General features: G+C 41.7%; 2 pseudogenes; both read right to left on the reverse strand.

The window, feature by feature from the left end:
- Positions 1–775: 775 nt before the first annotated feature.
- LOC130043173 (AP-3 complex subunit sigma-1-like) lies at positions 776–13,461 on the reverse strand (annotated as a pseudogene).
- A 2,281-nt stretch (positions 13,462–15,742) lies between these two features.
- Positions 15,743–16,206, reverse strand: LOC130045662 (60S ribosomal protein L21-like; annotated as a pseudogene).
- Between the last annotated feature and the right edge of the window lie 512 nt (positions 16,207–16,718).

Genomic DNA, 16,718 nt, shown 5'->3' on the forward strand with positions numbered 1-16,718 from the left:
GTGCACACACACACACACACACACACACATGCACACAATGTTTTGTCAACTGAAATCTTGGAGTTAATGGAAGACAACTTTTCTTCTATTTTGTTTGTTTGTTTTGTGACCACGCCAGACTGTAATCAGGGCTTACTCCTGCCTCTGTGCTCAGGGATCACTCCTGGTAATACTCAAGAGACCATAAGGAATGCTGGGAATCATACCATGATTGGCCGGTGTGCAAAGCAAGAGGAGTTCATGTTATACTTTCTGTACAGCCCTTCCCCACCCCCCGCCAGTCCCTTCTCATGTTTTCTCTTTTTTTCTGTTTTTGAAGTCTAGTTACCTTGAAGTTTATTTCAAATAAGAGAAAAAAGGTCATGTTTTCATTCAATACATATTTGGTTCTTTCACAGTTATGACAACTAACAGAAAGAATTAAGGAATGCTATATTTGTAATCCATACAAAACACTAACAATTTTGGGCTGTACATAATTTAAAGAAATGTCCCAAGAACTCTTAGAAATGCTATAGTGGTAAATATGTAGAGGCATGTTTTAGGTAGGTACAGGAATGCAGTTTAGAAAGAAAAAATAATCACACCAAAAATATTCAATTTCTTTAAAACACTGAGCAAGAAAGGCGACATTGAACTTCCATACTGTATATAGTACCTTGACTTAAATCCAAGAGCAAAAGTTAAGACTCTCCTCCGTTTTTGGTAAACTGCATGGTAAACTTAGATGATTTGTCTCCCTTGGATTTTACCTGAGAATGGCTTTTGTAATTACTTATTTAATAGCAGGCAGATTTAGCACATTTAAACTGATGCCACCAATATTAATATTTCATGGGATCTCAGAAAGATTCCTATTATTTACAGCTGACACAGTATGGACTGGAGCTCCTGCTCGCTAAGCCAGACTCAGATTTCTCCACTTTGTTTTGTGCACCAATTTGTGTGGAAATTTCATTCATGTTAGTTTCTAAGATCATTCTCCCCATCACCATTTAGGACCTTTGTCTACATAGAAAATTAAATCAAGTTTACAAACATTTCCACAAACACCTCACTAAGTCTAAATTGCCAAGTTCACTCTCTAAAGAACACTGTCCTCCCATTGTTCATCGATTTGCTTGAGCGGGCCCAGTAACATTTCCATTTTGAGAACTTGTTGTTACAGTGTTCGGCATATTGAATATGTCACGGGTAGCTTGCCAGGCTTTGCCGTGCGGGCGAGATACTCTCATTAGCTTGCCGGGCTCTCCGAGAGGGGCGGAGAAATCGAACCCTGCTTGGCCAGGCTGGCTGTGCGCAAGGCAAATGCCCTACTGCTGTGCTAACAGAAAATAAAATATAATGTTGTTTAATGTCTCTAAATCCGTTTGTTGTCAATCCTCCAATTAATAATCCTCTTTCTAGGAAATTACAGACATTTCTCATCTCTCTTAGGTAGCAGATGAAACGTCTCCCTCATGATTTGCTGTTGTGTATCCTTACTACAGGACTGGTAGAACATGGAGAGCCACAGCTTCCGTGGTTAGTTGAAGATGAGAATGGCTTTGGTTGTGACTAACTGAGCTGACTCAGTGGGACCTACAGGCCAGGAGCAGGACAGAAGCAGGAGCTTCCCCTCAGGATCTTTCCAGTGATTCTTCCCCACCCATGTATTGCCACTGACCCTCTTATTTTTTAAATTTGTTTTATTTCATAAAGTCACTGTCACTGTCCTCCCATTGTTCATCGATTTGCTCCAGCAGGCACCAGTAACCTCTCACAACAAATTGTGAGACTTGTTGTTACTGTTTTTGGCATATTGAATACATCACAGGGAGCTTGCCAGGCTTTGCTGTGCAGGCGAGATACTCTCGGTAGCTTGCCGGGCTCTCCTAGATGGACAGAGGAATAGAACCCAGGTTGGCCATGTTGGCCGCATGCAAGGCAAATGCCTTATGCACTGTGCTATCAAGTAGTTCACAATATTTGATCTTGTATTGTTTATTATGAAAAACGACTAAAAATGCTACAAAAAAAAGTTTCCTTAAAGGAAAGACGGTGAAGATTCTTGTATTTCACCATGGGACCATTAAGTCCTTTTATAATACACACACACACACACACACACACACACACACACACACACACACACACATCAGTAAAAAAAAATTTCACTCTAAGATTGGATGCCTTCTACTTTGAACCCCATCAAATGTGGTGTGGTACTCTTAGAGTATGGGTAGGGTACATGGTATGAAGTATTGCATGGCTGAGAATGGGGCCACATGGTCCAGGAATAGGTTCACTCATGGGTGAGGCTTGGCCGAGCGTGTGGAGAGCAGCTGTAGGGTGAGGCTTGGCCGAGCGTGAGGAGAGCAGCTGTAAGCATGGCAGTAGTTGAGTTCTGAAGGTTTTTGGCTGCTGGGGCTGGGTCCTTTGGGTCGGGGAGGGGTTTCATTGGTCCTCCTCCAGGGCACCCCAAATGAAACAGCCTGGCACAGGGTTGGGAAGCATGGTTATGGTGAGTGTCAAGTTATGCTCCCTCTGGGAGAGAAGGACAATGCCACTCTAACTGGTGACTGATGACGAGATTATCTGGTGCCAGCCAGAGGTGGCTTATGGGTGTGACTGCTGAGTTCCTCTTATTTTTTTTTTTAGGATAAGGTAAAAAGGTAAAGGTAAAGGCCCTCCCGTTGATCGTCGACTTGCTCGAGCGGGCCTAGTAACGTCTCCATTGGAGACTTTGTTGTTACTGTGTCTGGCATATCGAATACTCTCGGTAGCTTGCCGGGCTCTCCGAGAGGGGCGGAGGAATCGAACTCGGGTCGGCCATGTTGGCCGCTTGTAAGGCGAACGCCCTACCCGCTGTGCTATCGCTCCAGCAATTCTTCTTTTTTTTTTTCTGTTCCAAACACTGTTTATTGTTAATATTTCCAAGATAAAATTCTTCTTAATGACCTGAGCTAACACAGTGGTTGCCTGGAACCCATACTTTGGAAGGATGAAGGAAGAAGATGGGCACATTTTCTAGAAGTCAGAGTCTCTGCAATGATCCCAATCATTCAAGATGAAACCTTTCATTCTTCTGATATCTGAGAAGAAGCTCAAGTACATAACTTCTATTTGGCGTCCAGTGAATATTAATAAATTAGAGTTCTAGTAATAAAACAAAATATTCACTGGGGGAAAATGTTCTTTATAAAGATTGCACAGCCATAATAACCTGTGTTCTGTTTTTTTCCTTAATAAACTGACTCCAAAATATCCCTACTTCTGTCTGTTTTCCTGGATAAAATGATTTCCTTTTCTTTTCTGTTTTTTTTTTTTAATTTTGGAACACTTGAATTTATTGAGATTAGGATTTTTTAAATTAATTAATTTATTTTAAAATTGAATCACCATAAAATACAAAGCTGATCATGGTCGGGTGTAGGATAATACTCTTTTGTCCTTCAGGTAGCTTAGGTTTGTCAGGTCACACCCATCTAAGGACACTGAACTTGTACTGTAAGCAATGTCTGTCCTGTGTGGACATAGGGAGACAGTTAATATTATGCTTTGTAACTTGGGAGTTGATTGACTCCGAATAATATTTACTCCTGGGCATCTGATTTCTTGACTCAGTTGCCCTTAGTTCCTAGCACCCCAAAAGCAGGGTCCCGACAAGGGACTGAATGGACCCAGGGCAAGCTGTGAGCTACCCTGGCATTGAAATGGGCTAGGCCAAAGAGCCACGATACTCAACTATAAGTTGAGGGCATGTTCATGGACAAATGCTGTCATGATCCAAAAGTAAGTAACGACGAGACAAGGACCCTGCTGGAGCTACGAAGATTAACCTGGCCTGAGGACTGCGGAATGTATAGTGAGATGTTCTCAGGAAGAACCAAACTAAATTTATATCTCTTACTGTGCTTATACAGAATGACATTGCTAGAAATATTAGAAGTAGATTTATTACAACTATTTAAATAGATTACTAACTGAGGGAAGAACACACCCTTGTTGGGATCCCACCCTTGAGCGGATCTCCTAGTAATCTGAAGTAATCTCTGTAGATGAGATTTTATCCTTGAGTTAATCTCCTGGAGGAGTGGTCTTATCTCTCTTTGTTGATTCATCAGTATTCAACCCACCTTTATGTCACCACCTTATGTGACTGCTATATAAACTAAGACGTAAGCTCAGAGAGGGGAGTCAGAAGCGAGAGAGCTCGGGCTCCAGAGATCCAGAGTCAGAGCCAGAAGGAGAGAGGTTCCAAGATTGGGGCCCAGGAGATGAGGAGGCAGAGAAAGACAGGAGTGAAGAGGATTGGAATAAACTACTATTGATATAGACCGGCCTGGCCCTCGTTTCTTCTTCCATCTGCCCTTGGCCAACAGTCGTTCTGATCCAGGCCACACACAGCGGCTCAAGAGCACCGAACACAGGCAGTGAGAAAGAGCCATCCAGTGAGCCCGTGAACACACAACCGTCGGCGTGATAAGATTTTACAGCTGGCGTCCCTTGGGCGGGCTGGAACTACCAATTAAAGGTAAGAATAGTGTTCGGTGCATCCCCACTCTAGAAAGTGAGTAGGATTTTTCGTTTTCTGGGAATTAGAATTCTACCAGCAATCTTCCACTAAGATGGGACAGATTCTGGGCCTTCCCAAGATCTTTCATAGTTTCTCGGGTCAGACTGAACAGGCGAAGACGTTTATAAATTTGATTGAGTGTCTCTCCCACAAGACAGGGAACCCAAAACTCTACATTTCCAGAGACCAGCTCTGGTCCTGCTTTAAAGTAGTTTATGAAGTAAACGCATGGTTCCTGGAAGAAGGGACTCTAGAAACCAAGATTTGGAAAAAAGTTAAGAAAAATGTCTATAAGGCATCTAAGGAAGGGAGTAAGATTCCCCTGGAATTCTGGTTTACATGGGAGATTGTTGATTCTATTCTCCTGTTTTGGAAAAGCACAGTTGAGGAGGAGGAGAATATTAGGGATAATATGGCCTCAGCTCCTCCCATACCTAAATCTTGAAAAGGTTTTCATAGTGAAAATATTTCTCAGCTGATGAATATAGCTCCACTTCCAGTACCTCAGATGAAAGTGATGCAGATTATGAGACTGCTGGAAATCCCTCAGATTCTGAGTCCGAGAGTAGCTCAGATGAACAGCCTCCACACTGCTCGGAACATGCTGCTAATCACCCAGTCCAGACTGAGAAGCAGCAGCCTCCATCTTATCACAGGTTAAAAATGGATTCTCTCAGTCATTTCAAAAAGGCCTGTGCCTCATACGGGCCTACATCTCCGTACTGTAGGGAGTATCTTACAGACTGGAGTAAAAAGGCTTACTGGGTACCTCAAGATTTTCACATGGTGCTAAAACGTGTTTAAGCCCTTCTCAGTACTTGCAATAGAGGATGTGGTTCAGCGATGAGGCCAAGGCAAAGCTTCAGTGCCTAGGCCATGCTGGACGAAAATTTTCAGGGATTAAATTGACTTATGAGATGTTAATAGGTCAAGGGAAATGGCGCGACCCAAATAGGCAAATCACCTTGTCTTGTGCTGTTTTTGCCCATGTCCGTGATGCAGCCCTGAGTGCATGGGAGAAGATTGATGCAGATGCAGAATTTAAGGGAAGTTTTACTAAGATTGTCCAGAGGGCCTTAGAACCTTATGCAGATTTCATAGGAAGGTTGATGGAAGCTATTAAAATGCAAGTTAAGGGTAAGGAAACTCAGGAGTTGTTGACTAAACAATTGGCATTTGAAAATGCTAATGAGGATTGCCAGGCCATTCTGTGCCCTATCAAGGAGAAGGAAGACATAATGGGGTATTTGAAAGCATGTAGGAATGTTGGTTCTGTTAAACATAAGGTGCAGATGAAGGATTTTGAGGCCTATACTGTACAGAGACAAATCGATGAACAACGGGAGGACCGTGACAGTGACTGTACAGAGACAAGCTCAGAAAAGATGTTTTAATTGTGGAAAACCAGGCCACTTTCGTAAGGACTGCAGTGCACCTCCCAAACATGCTACTGTGAGAGCACCTCCTGGGCCCTGTCCCAGGTGTAAGAAGGGAAACCACTGGGCCAGAGACTGCAGAGCCAGACTTGCACCTCCTGGGCCCTGTTCCAGGTGTAAGAGGGGATATCATTGGGCCAGAGATTGTCACTTCAATTTTGATGCAGCTGTTGACCCAAATTCAGGAAACCAGCCCCAGGTCCCGCAATATCAGGGAATGTTCCAAGCTGTAGCTCGTCTCCCTAGTGTAGAGTTTCAGAGCTCCAATCAGCATAATCGCTGCAGCCAATGAGAGCAAGAAACGCAGCCTTGGTATTTCCTGCCCTGATAAAGTTACTATAACCTCTACCCAGTGTTGCTACAAATTAATCTGGCACTGTAGGTGCACAGATTCAGGAAACTATTAATTCTCCTATTTGGATTAAAATTGACAAGGAATGGGTAGCAGGAAAACTCCTCATTCGAGGAAAAGGCTATGCTTTTGTTTCAACAGATGATAACCCCATTGAGAAACTTTGGGTCCCGTTACGTCTCATCAGGAGTAGAATTCATCCACCTGAGTTGGATCTCAGACCACTAGAGACTCACAACCCTTCAAATTCCAGACCCACGTCATCACCAAAATGATTTCAGCTGGAAGTCACAAGGGAAAGAAGAGGAGCCAGCGTCAGAGGAACTGCAGCAAGGTCTCCGGCTCCTTTAACATATCATGAGTTCACATGAAGACATTCCTTATACCTCTCTTTTTACAGGTTGTGGATCAGACACTGCCAGGGCTCCATATTTTGAATTAACAGTTCTTTACTCTTACCCTTCCCTTGGAATTCACAGGTTCCTGAAGGAGAAAGGAATGACTTGACAAACACCTTTTCATTTCTCTCTAGGATATCCATTTGTATTGGAGCTTCCCTATCTTTCTCAGACACAAAGACCAAACCCCGATGGTCAAAGCCTCTGACAACTTTAAAAAAGTGTTTTTCTCAAACATAAGCTAGGTTGCACATCTATGACTCTGATGAACCTGACCGAAGAATGGCTGCATTCCCCTACTGAAGTGCTCCTACCAGAAGTTGTGATGCTCCTGTTCCAGTACTCCTCGACTGATCAAGTGCTTCCTGAAATTTATTGGACTCCTAATAGCTACTCCCCTGGGACTGATTGCTGTAACCACTACTGATGCTGTTACAGTTTGATACAGACACTTCATTTCTTCAGAACAGGACTAAATGACTCTCATCATTGGTGACTCTTATCACCTCTGGACAGTGCAGGACAATTGGACGCTTCACTAAAGCACTGCTCTGAGTCCAGGGTTAGACTGAAATCTTAGTACAACTAATGAGACTGTTTTGTACTGTAATTGTTCCTCTGTTTCAAATTTTTTTTTTGTAAAAAGAAAAAGGGGGAGATGTAGGATAACACTCTTTTCCTTCCTTAGGTAGCTTAGGTTTGTCAGGTCACACCCATCTAAGGACACTGAACTTGTATTGTAAGCAATGTCCGTTCTGTGTGGACACAGGAAGACAGTTAATATTATGCTTTGTAACTTGGGAGTTGATTGACTCCGAATAATATTTACTCCTGGGCATCTGATTTCTTGACTCAGTTGCCCTTAGTTCCTAGCACCCCAAAAGCAGGGTCCCGATGAGGGACTGAATGGACCCAGGGCAAGCTGTGAGCTACCCTGGCATCGAAATGGGCCAGGCCAAAGAGCCACGATACTCAACTATAAGTTGAGGGCATGATCATGGACAAATGCTGTCATGATCCAAAAGTAAGTAACGACGAGACAAGGACCCTGCTGGAGCTAGAAAGATTAACCTGGTCGGGTTTCGTCATATGGTGTTCCAACATCTATCCTTCCACCAGTGTATATTTTCTACCACCAATGTCCCCAGTTTTCCAGCTGTCACCCTCCCCTCAACCTCTCTCTCTCTCTCTCTCTCTCTCTCTCTCTCTCTCTCTCACTCTCTCTCTCTCTTTGTGACTATTGCTAGTGGTATATCTATCTTGTTTATTTTATCAAAGAACCAGCTATTGATTTCTTTCATCTTTTGGACTGTTTTTTTGGACTTCTTTTGTTGGTAATTTTCCAAGATCTTAAACTGTGAGGTTAAGTTATTAATGTAGGCCCTTTCTTTCTTCCTGATGAATGCTTGCAGAGTTATAAACTTTCCTCTTAATATTACTTCTGCTGTGTCCCACAAGTTCTGATAGCTCGTGTCCTCACTCTCATTTGTTTTTAGGAATCTTTTGATTTCCTCTCTAACTCATTGGCTGCTCATTAGTGAGCTGTTTAATTTCCAGGTGTTTGATTTGATTCTCCATTTTTGTGTGCGATTCCTTCTATTTTCAGTGCATTAAGGTCTGAAAAGACAGTCGACATAAATTTCTATCCTCTTTTGTGGCCCTAATGTAGCCTATCTTGGGGGATGTCCCATGTGCACTGGAGAAGAATGTTTATTCAACTTTTGGGGGATAAAAAGTCTTATACATATCAGCTAGCCCTCTCTCTTCCATTTTGTCTCTCAAATAAAGTGTTTCCTTAAGATTTAGTCTGGTTGATCGATTGAGAGGTAACAAAGCAGTGTTGAAATCTCCACCTACTATTGTGTTGCTATCAGTGTCTTTCTTCAAGTCTATTAGCAGTTGTTTTAAGTATTTTGCTGGTACTCTATAAGAACACATACATTTAAGAGTGTGAGTTCTTCCTGATGTACAAATCCCTTGATCATTAAGAAATGACCTTTATTGTCTCTTGTAACCTTCTTTGGCCTGAAGTCTATGTGTTCTGATACTAGTATGGCCACCCCTGAGTTTTTGAGGGGGTTGTTTGTTTGAGGAATTGTTTTTGAGCCTTTGACTTTGAACCTGTGTTTGATTTGATTTTTCAGATGTATTTCTTGCAGACAGCAGAATGTTGGGTTCAATATTCTAATCCATCCTGCCACTCTTGATTGGTGCATTTATTTATTTTTTCTTTTGGGGTCACACACAGCAGTGCTCAGGGGTTACTCCTGGCTTTGTACTCAGGAATTACTCCTGGCAGTGCTCAGGGGACCATATGGGATGCTGGGGATTGAACCAGGGTTGGCTGCATGCAAGGCAAATGCCCTACCCTCTGTGTTATTTCTCCAGCCCCTGATTGGTGCATTTAGTCCATTGGCATTAAGAGAGATTATTGTGATGGAGATTTTTGCTATCTTTTGGTAGGAATTTGGTGTTCTAATGGGACTTGTCTTATCTTAAAGTAGCCTATTTAGTTTTTCTTGTTACCATGGTTTTGAGTCTTTGAAGTTACTGAGTTGTTCTTTATCTGTGAAGTTGGATATTTTTTCTTCAAATCTAAATGAGAGTCTGCCTGGGTAATGTATTCTTGGTGAGGTGTTCATTTCATTGAGTTTTTCACTATATCCCACCACTGTCTTTGAGCCTGGAGACTATCTGATAAGTCTTCTGTGAATCTTAGGGGTGATCCTTTATGAGCAATTTCCTTCTTTGCTCTTGCTTCCTTCAGTATTCTATCTCTACCTATGGTTTTTGTCGTTCTGATTAGGATGTGTCTTGGGATATTTTTATTTGGATTTCTTTTAGGTGGTACGCTTTAGACCTCCTGGATTGGGGTGCATACACTCTTCAGCTCCAGGAACTTCTCAGCAATGATAGCTTTGATGGCTGCTTCTTCATCAGGGTTTTCTCTGTTGCTCTGCTGCTGAGGCCTCCCACTGAGTTTTTCATTTCACCTACCAGATTTTTCAGAGCTGTCATTTATGATTGTATTTTCATTTGTGTTTTCCTCGTTTCTGTTCTCATAACCTCCTGTATTTTATTGGCAGTGCATTCTATTGTGTCTTTGAGCTCCTTATTCATCCTTAATAGTATCATTCTAAACTCCTTAACAGAGAGGTTATATAGCTCATTATTACTGGTTGGGTCACATGGTTGAGCTTCTTCACTAAGCCCGGTGGGGTTCTGTGTTGCTTTACCGTCGTGATCTTTGCAGTTTCGGGTTGTTTCCTGTGCGTTTTTGTGTGGTTAGGACCCTAAGTTAGGATGTCTTATATGTGTAAGATGAGTCATAGAGTGGTGAAGAAGTATGTGGCTGTGGAGTGAAGCAGAGCAGGCAGTTCCAAGTTGGGGGTACCTGTTAGAGGAGAATTTCTCCACCAGGGTCCGAACTGGCTACTGAACTGAATTCCCTGCGTTGTCCCAACTCAGTTCCCTCTCAAACATTGTGGGCTCTTCATGGCCAGTTCCGGGGTGGCAGGGGTGAGGAAGGAGGGATAGCTATCAGAGCTAAAATGATTTTCTTTAAGGGTCTATGTCTTATTGATCTTTGTAATTCCGATGGCTGGCACTCAGTAGAGGTTTGGCACAGAACAATTATATTAATTTTACAGTCTTGGGCTCCCCACATCCTCATACCACTGACAATCAAATACATTTAATTGAGAAGTAGCTCTGATAGGATAATGAACACAGTCTGGATATCAATGCTGAGTTCCAATTCTGGCCTAGCACTTTTAATATCTATTTTCTTGGGAGAGTTACTCAACTTCCCTGAGCTTTCATTTCCTCATTTGTAAATGAAGTTTCCTCCATCTCAGAACTGTTGTAAGGATTTGAGGACTTAATTGAGCCCCTGGCATAGTTCCTAGTGCATATGAATACCCACTAACTCCTTCAGCAATAATAATTTTTTGATGAAAAATCATGCTAGGGTGGCCACAGGTTCCTTGATAAAAAATAAAATCTATTGCCCCCTGGGAGTTTCAAAAATAACTTGGTCCTGTAGATACCATAAACTCAACTGTTAATGGGACTCATTAGTGGTCAAGAAAGGAGCCAGGAAAAATGGGGATTCTGTCCTAGGACTTCCTTCTTGGGCAGACACATAACAAACCAGGTTAATAAGAGGATACAATTGTCAAAGGGAGGTCAACGTGGAGTATAGGCTGGACTAGCAACGGAGTGGCTGTAAGAGGCAATCTCTGTGCAGCTCATATATCTTCTTCTAATGGGGTTGGTCCCAGTGATATACTTGCTTTACCTATTACCCTTCCCCCCGAACCACAGCTGTCCTGAAGGCCTCTCTATTTTCAGACAGAAGAAGAAACCACTTGAAACTAGGAGGGAAGTAATAGTGAAACAGCAAGATTAAAACTTTTAAGGGGGTTGAGGGAAAATACAGAATGATTTAGGAGACAAAGAGGAAATAAAAGTTGTTTTTTTTTTTTTTTAATTTTACAGCGGTAGGGCGTTTGCCTTACAAGTGGCCAACATGGCCGACCCGAGTTCGATTCTTCTGCCCCTCTCAGAGAGCCTGGCAAGCTACCGAGAGTATCTCGCCCACACGGCAGAGCCTGGTGATGTATTTGATATGCCAAACATAGTAACAACAAGTCTAATGATGGAGACATTACTGGGCCCGCTCGAGCAAATCAATGAACAACGGGAGGACCGTGACCGTGACCATGCGTGAAACACCATGAGGTACAGTTGTAGATTTACAAGTTGTTGTGCTTGGGTTTCAGTTATGCAATGATCGAGTACCCATCCCACTACCGGTGCCCATTCTCCACCCCCACCAATCCCAGTATCCCTCCCACCCCCCATCCCCCATCCCACCCTGCCTCTGTGTCAGAGCACTCCCTTTTGTTCTATCTTTCCTTTTGAGGGACCATCTAGAAAAACTTCAACTGCTAGTTGTGTCAAATTCAGTTCCAGGCTTCATACACAGGAATTTGAGGGATTACAGGTGTCAGCCCCACGCCAAAGAAAAGACTCATTCTAGACCTCCTTCTGGATCAACTACTAGTTTTATTTTATTGACTGATTGAACACAGAACTAGATTCTGTGACATATAATACTGTTCATGATGGTTTCTTATGTAATTCCAACACCATACCAGTGTATCCACCTCCCTTCTTCAGGGACCCCAATGTACCTCCCTTCCAACTCTTCCCCTCAATCAATTCAATTGTGTGGCTCAGTTTTACTATCTTGTTGACTTTGGTCCTTTCTTGCTATCTTGCTATATATCTGTAAGTCCCACATATGAGAGAGCTCATTCTGTATCTAGCCCATTCCAACTGAATAACTTCACTCAACATGATATCCTCAACTTCCATTCATGTTACTGTAAACTGCATGATTTCATTCCTTCTTAGAGCTGCATAGTATCCCATTGTGTATATATACATCACAACTTCTTGATCCATTCATCCATAGTTGGGCACTTGTGCTGCTTTCTTATGTAGGCTTTTATACTTAATATTGATTTTAATATTTTATATATATAAAATAAATATTAAGTATAATCAGCAATGATTATATATATGTATATATTATACTTGGACTGGAGTGATAGCACAGTGGGTAGGGCGTTTGCCTTGCACGCAGCCAAGGGTTCGATTCCCCCATCCCTTTCGGAGAGCCTGGCAAACTACTGAGAGTGTCCCGCCCTCACAGCAAAGCCTGGCAAGCTCCCTGTGACATATTCGATATGCCAAAAACAGTAACAACAAGTCTCACAATGAAGATGTTACTGGTGCCCGCTCGAGCAAATCGATGAACAATGGGAGGACAGTGCATAATATAATAGCTGCAGTGCTATTATACTTAGTTGCATGATACCATGTTTTGTATATATATATATATATATATATACACCATGATCCACTCAATCATAGTTGGGCATTTAGGTTGTTTCCTTATCATGGTTATAATATTAAGAGCAATGATGAACATAGTGATGCATATATACTTTCAAATTAATGTTTTTGTGTATCCAACAACCAGCCTAAATTAAACATTTTTTTAAAACTGGGCTGTGCTTTCCCACTCTGACAAAGTGAAGAGCAAAGGGTATTTAGCATAATTTGTTAATCATGCTTTGATATCCCTCTCTCCTTCCTAAGCAATAAGCTTCCTTTATCACTTTATATTTTAACTTCACATGTGGCTACCCAGAACCAGGACTTATAATTCTAGCCTCCCTAGCAATAAGCTTGGCCAAGAGACTATGGTCTGGCCCAAAGGATTGGTGCAGATGTAAGTATACAGCTTTCATGATACATTCTTACAGGTAAGGGTACACCTCCCTCCTTCCTGATGCCTTTACAATACTGCACATGAGGACTGGGCTTAGATCTATCACACTGAACTAAGAGGTGTTGAAGATAATAGTAAAAATGAGCTAGAAAAATTCTTCGACCTCTGAAGATCATGGAGTTACAATACTATCTGGTCAATGCATACCTGGGAAGAAAAATGAACTTCCAGTTCTTACTCTGTTTTTCTTTTTCACAAGTAAGTTTAATCTCGGCAAATACAAGGAGGTCCACAACAGTTTCAAAAACCACAGTCTTTTTTATGAGTGGGGTGAGGGGCAGGGAGAGTGGGAGGAGGGGTGGGAAACCATTCAGGCTAATGATATTGTGTAATATCTGTTGAATGCTTACCATGTCACAGTCACTGTCCTAAGCACTTTAGATGCATTAGTTCATTTAATTTTCACAATAATCCCATCAAGTAAGTGCCATGTTATCCTTGTTTTGTATATGAGGAAACAGTAATGAGGTAAATTAACTATCTTGCTCAAGTTCACCTGGGGAGTGGTAGAACTGGTATCTGAACACAGGTATCCAGGCTCTGAACAGTCTTAACCATTGAATCAACATTAAATCTTAACCACTGTATCAATGAAAACTTAATCATATCAAAAATCCAATTAAGATAAGTTCTTTGTTTGCCTGCCCAACTTTCTATTACCCAGGTTTCTTATCCCCATTAATTTCAAATGGGGAAATAAATTTATTACTCAGTGTAGCAGTTTTGAGGACCTTTTATGAACCATGGGACAGACAACATAACTGGAAGTGTCAAGATAAATTGACAAAAGGACTTTTTAAAAACCCACTGGGTACCTCTACTTTAAACCAGTAGTCACAATTTAGAGGCATGCAATCCTTAAAGCATGAGAGTGTGTGTGTGTTTGTGTGTGTGTAGGGGAGAGATACACATGATTTTCTCTTTGAATACATGAATGTATTCTTATGGGGGAGGTACTGTGCTGATCTGCCCACATTCCCCTCTACTTGTAAATTCTTTTTGACCATATAAGTTTATTTTATATGAATTTTTTTAGTCACCCTGAAATTACAAAGTTATTCATGATTTGGTTTCAGACATACAATGTTTCAACACTAATCCATTCACCAATATTCACTTCCCTACACGAATTCCCCACCCCAACTTCCACTTGCCTCTTGCCCATCAGTCTACTTCAAAGAGACGTGCTCTTTTCTCCTTTTTTCTTTATTCTTCTTTTTTAATGTGTTTGCATTGTGGTTTACAGTACTATTGCTGGTAGGGTTTCACACACAGCACTTTACCACCATTCAGCACCACTTCCTCCTTCTGGTTGAATGTTTCCCTCAGCATAGGAGTTGTCTCTTGCTCTCCTATGCCCCAGACCCCTCAAGTGGAATGTTTCCTATGGAATACCAGTTCTCTTGTTCTTTGATTCCATTATCTTTGGGAATTTGTTAGTCACCATTGTTTCTTTATATCCTGCAGATGAGAGATACCATTCTGTGTTTCTCTCCCCCTGGCAAACTTTATTCAGCATGGTAATCTCCAGATCCCTCCATGTAGCAGAAAATTTCATCACTTTGTCTTTCTTATGACTGAGTAACATTACATTCTGTATATGTACCATAGTTTCTTTTCCCAGTCATTTACTCTTGGACGCTTGGCTTATTTCCAGATTTTGGCCTTTGTAGAGAGTACTACAAGGAACATAGGGATGTCAGTGTCCTCTCTCCATTGTAGTTTTTGGGCTTTTCTGGTATGTTCCAAGACCTGAAGTTGCTAGGTCAAATGGAAGCTCACTTCTTAGATGTTTTAGGAATATCCATACTGTTTTCCAGAAAGACTGGAACTGTCGACATTCCCACCAGCAGTGAGTGAGACTCCCTTTCTCCTTGCTTAACTTCCTTTTATTGATTGAGCTACTATGATTTATATTGTTAATGATAGTTTCCTATGTGCATATTCCAATGCCACTTTCATCACCAGTGTGCCCACCAGTGTGCTCTCTCAAAGACCCCTCCCTTTAACCGCCACTCTCACCTTGCCATCACCAGCTCAGCTGTGTGGTTCAGTTCTCCCATTGGGTTGCCTTTGGTTCTTTATTGCTACCCTGCTATGTAACCTGCTATGTAACCTTTGCATCCCATGTATGAGAGATCATTCTGTACCTACACTATTTTTTTTTTATCTGAGTGGCTTCACTTGGCATGATATCTTCTAGTTACATTTGTATTACTGCAAATTGTATGATTTTATTCTTAGAGCTGCATAATATTCCACTGTGTATATATACACCACAACGTCTTGATCCATTCATTCATAGTTGGGCACTTAGGCGGCTTTCTTTTCTTGGCTATTATACATAGTGCAATGATGAACATAGTTATGCATACATCTTTTTAAATTAATGTGTTTTTATTTTGGGGACAGAAGCCAAGTAGTATCTCTGGGTCTTCTGATAGGTCTATTCCTATATTTTTTGATTGAACTCCATATTGCTTCCGATGGAGGCAGGACCAGATGACATTCCCTTCAACAGGATGAGGGTTTCTTTCTCACCACAACCCTACCAACCACATTACCTCTTTATTTATTTATTTATTATTATTTTTTTATAGTCCAGGAGTTTCTTTATTTTCAAACAAACACTTCTCATGCCATGAATTCATAAGGAATGGGCTCCAGCAGTTCAGGTTCCTTTCCATTGGTTCTTACAAAGTGTGCTTCTCTGGGTGGAGCAGGCTGGTGCTTCAGTTGAATCCAAGTTCTTTTCTCTTTGGCTTCCTTCTTTTTTTGATCATTTTCCTTCACCTGTTTCAGGAAGCTGTCTTGACTTTTAGAGTGCTTAATATGCTCAATGCGGACATTAATTCTCTTGACTTGTTTGTTAACAACAATGCCAACGGCATGCTGGGTAACATTGTAGACTCTTCCAGTTTTGCCATGATAACATTTGTGGGGCATTCCTTTCTCGACAGTGCCCATTCCCTTTATGTCTACGATATCACCTTTCTTGTAATACGCATGTATGTGGCCAAAGGAACAACTCCATGTTTTCTGAAAGGTCTGGAGAACATATAGCGGGTGCCCCTCCGCTTTCCCTTTGTGCTGGTCATTTCTGCGATTTACTGAACGCTGGTGGTTCCAGCCGAAAGGTCACATTCCCTCTTTAGGCTTGATACCTTCATCTCTAAGAAATGGTAATATCAGTTTTTTAACCTCACAGCTACATTTTCTTCGCCGAAAATGGCCTTGGCTGAAGAAAATAGCTCACTAAAAGTCGTGTCCTCCTTAGTGACTATGGAGCTTACACAAAGACCCAACTCCTTCACCCTAATTTAGAACCACTCTAGGAAGCATCCCAGCACAGTATACCTGCAGAGTGGTTGAGGTCTCTGGTGCATTGCTCGTCCAGGTTTGCTTTCCCTAGGTCCCATCCTGCCCTCCTCACTGTGATACCTACAGTTCCCACACAGGGAGCAAATTCTGGAGTGAATTCTTACATATAGGAATCATCTGAGATACCTGCATGAATTTTAGAATCTTTTTTTGGGGGGGTGTTACAAAATCATGGTTTAATTTAAAATGAATAAAGGTATTGCATGATTTTTTTATAGCTGATAAGATA

This window comes from Sorex fumeus, unplaced genomic scaffold (genome assembly GCF_029834395.1).
Source record: "Sorex fumeus unplaced genomic scaffold, SorFum_2.1 ptg000007l, whole genome shotgun sequence".
NCBI classification, from domain to species: Eukaryota; Metazoa; Chordata; class Mammalia; order Eulipotyphla; family Soricidae; genus Sorex; species Sorex fumeus.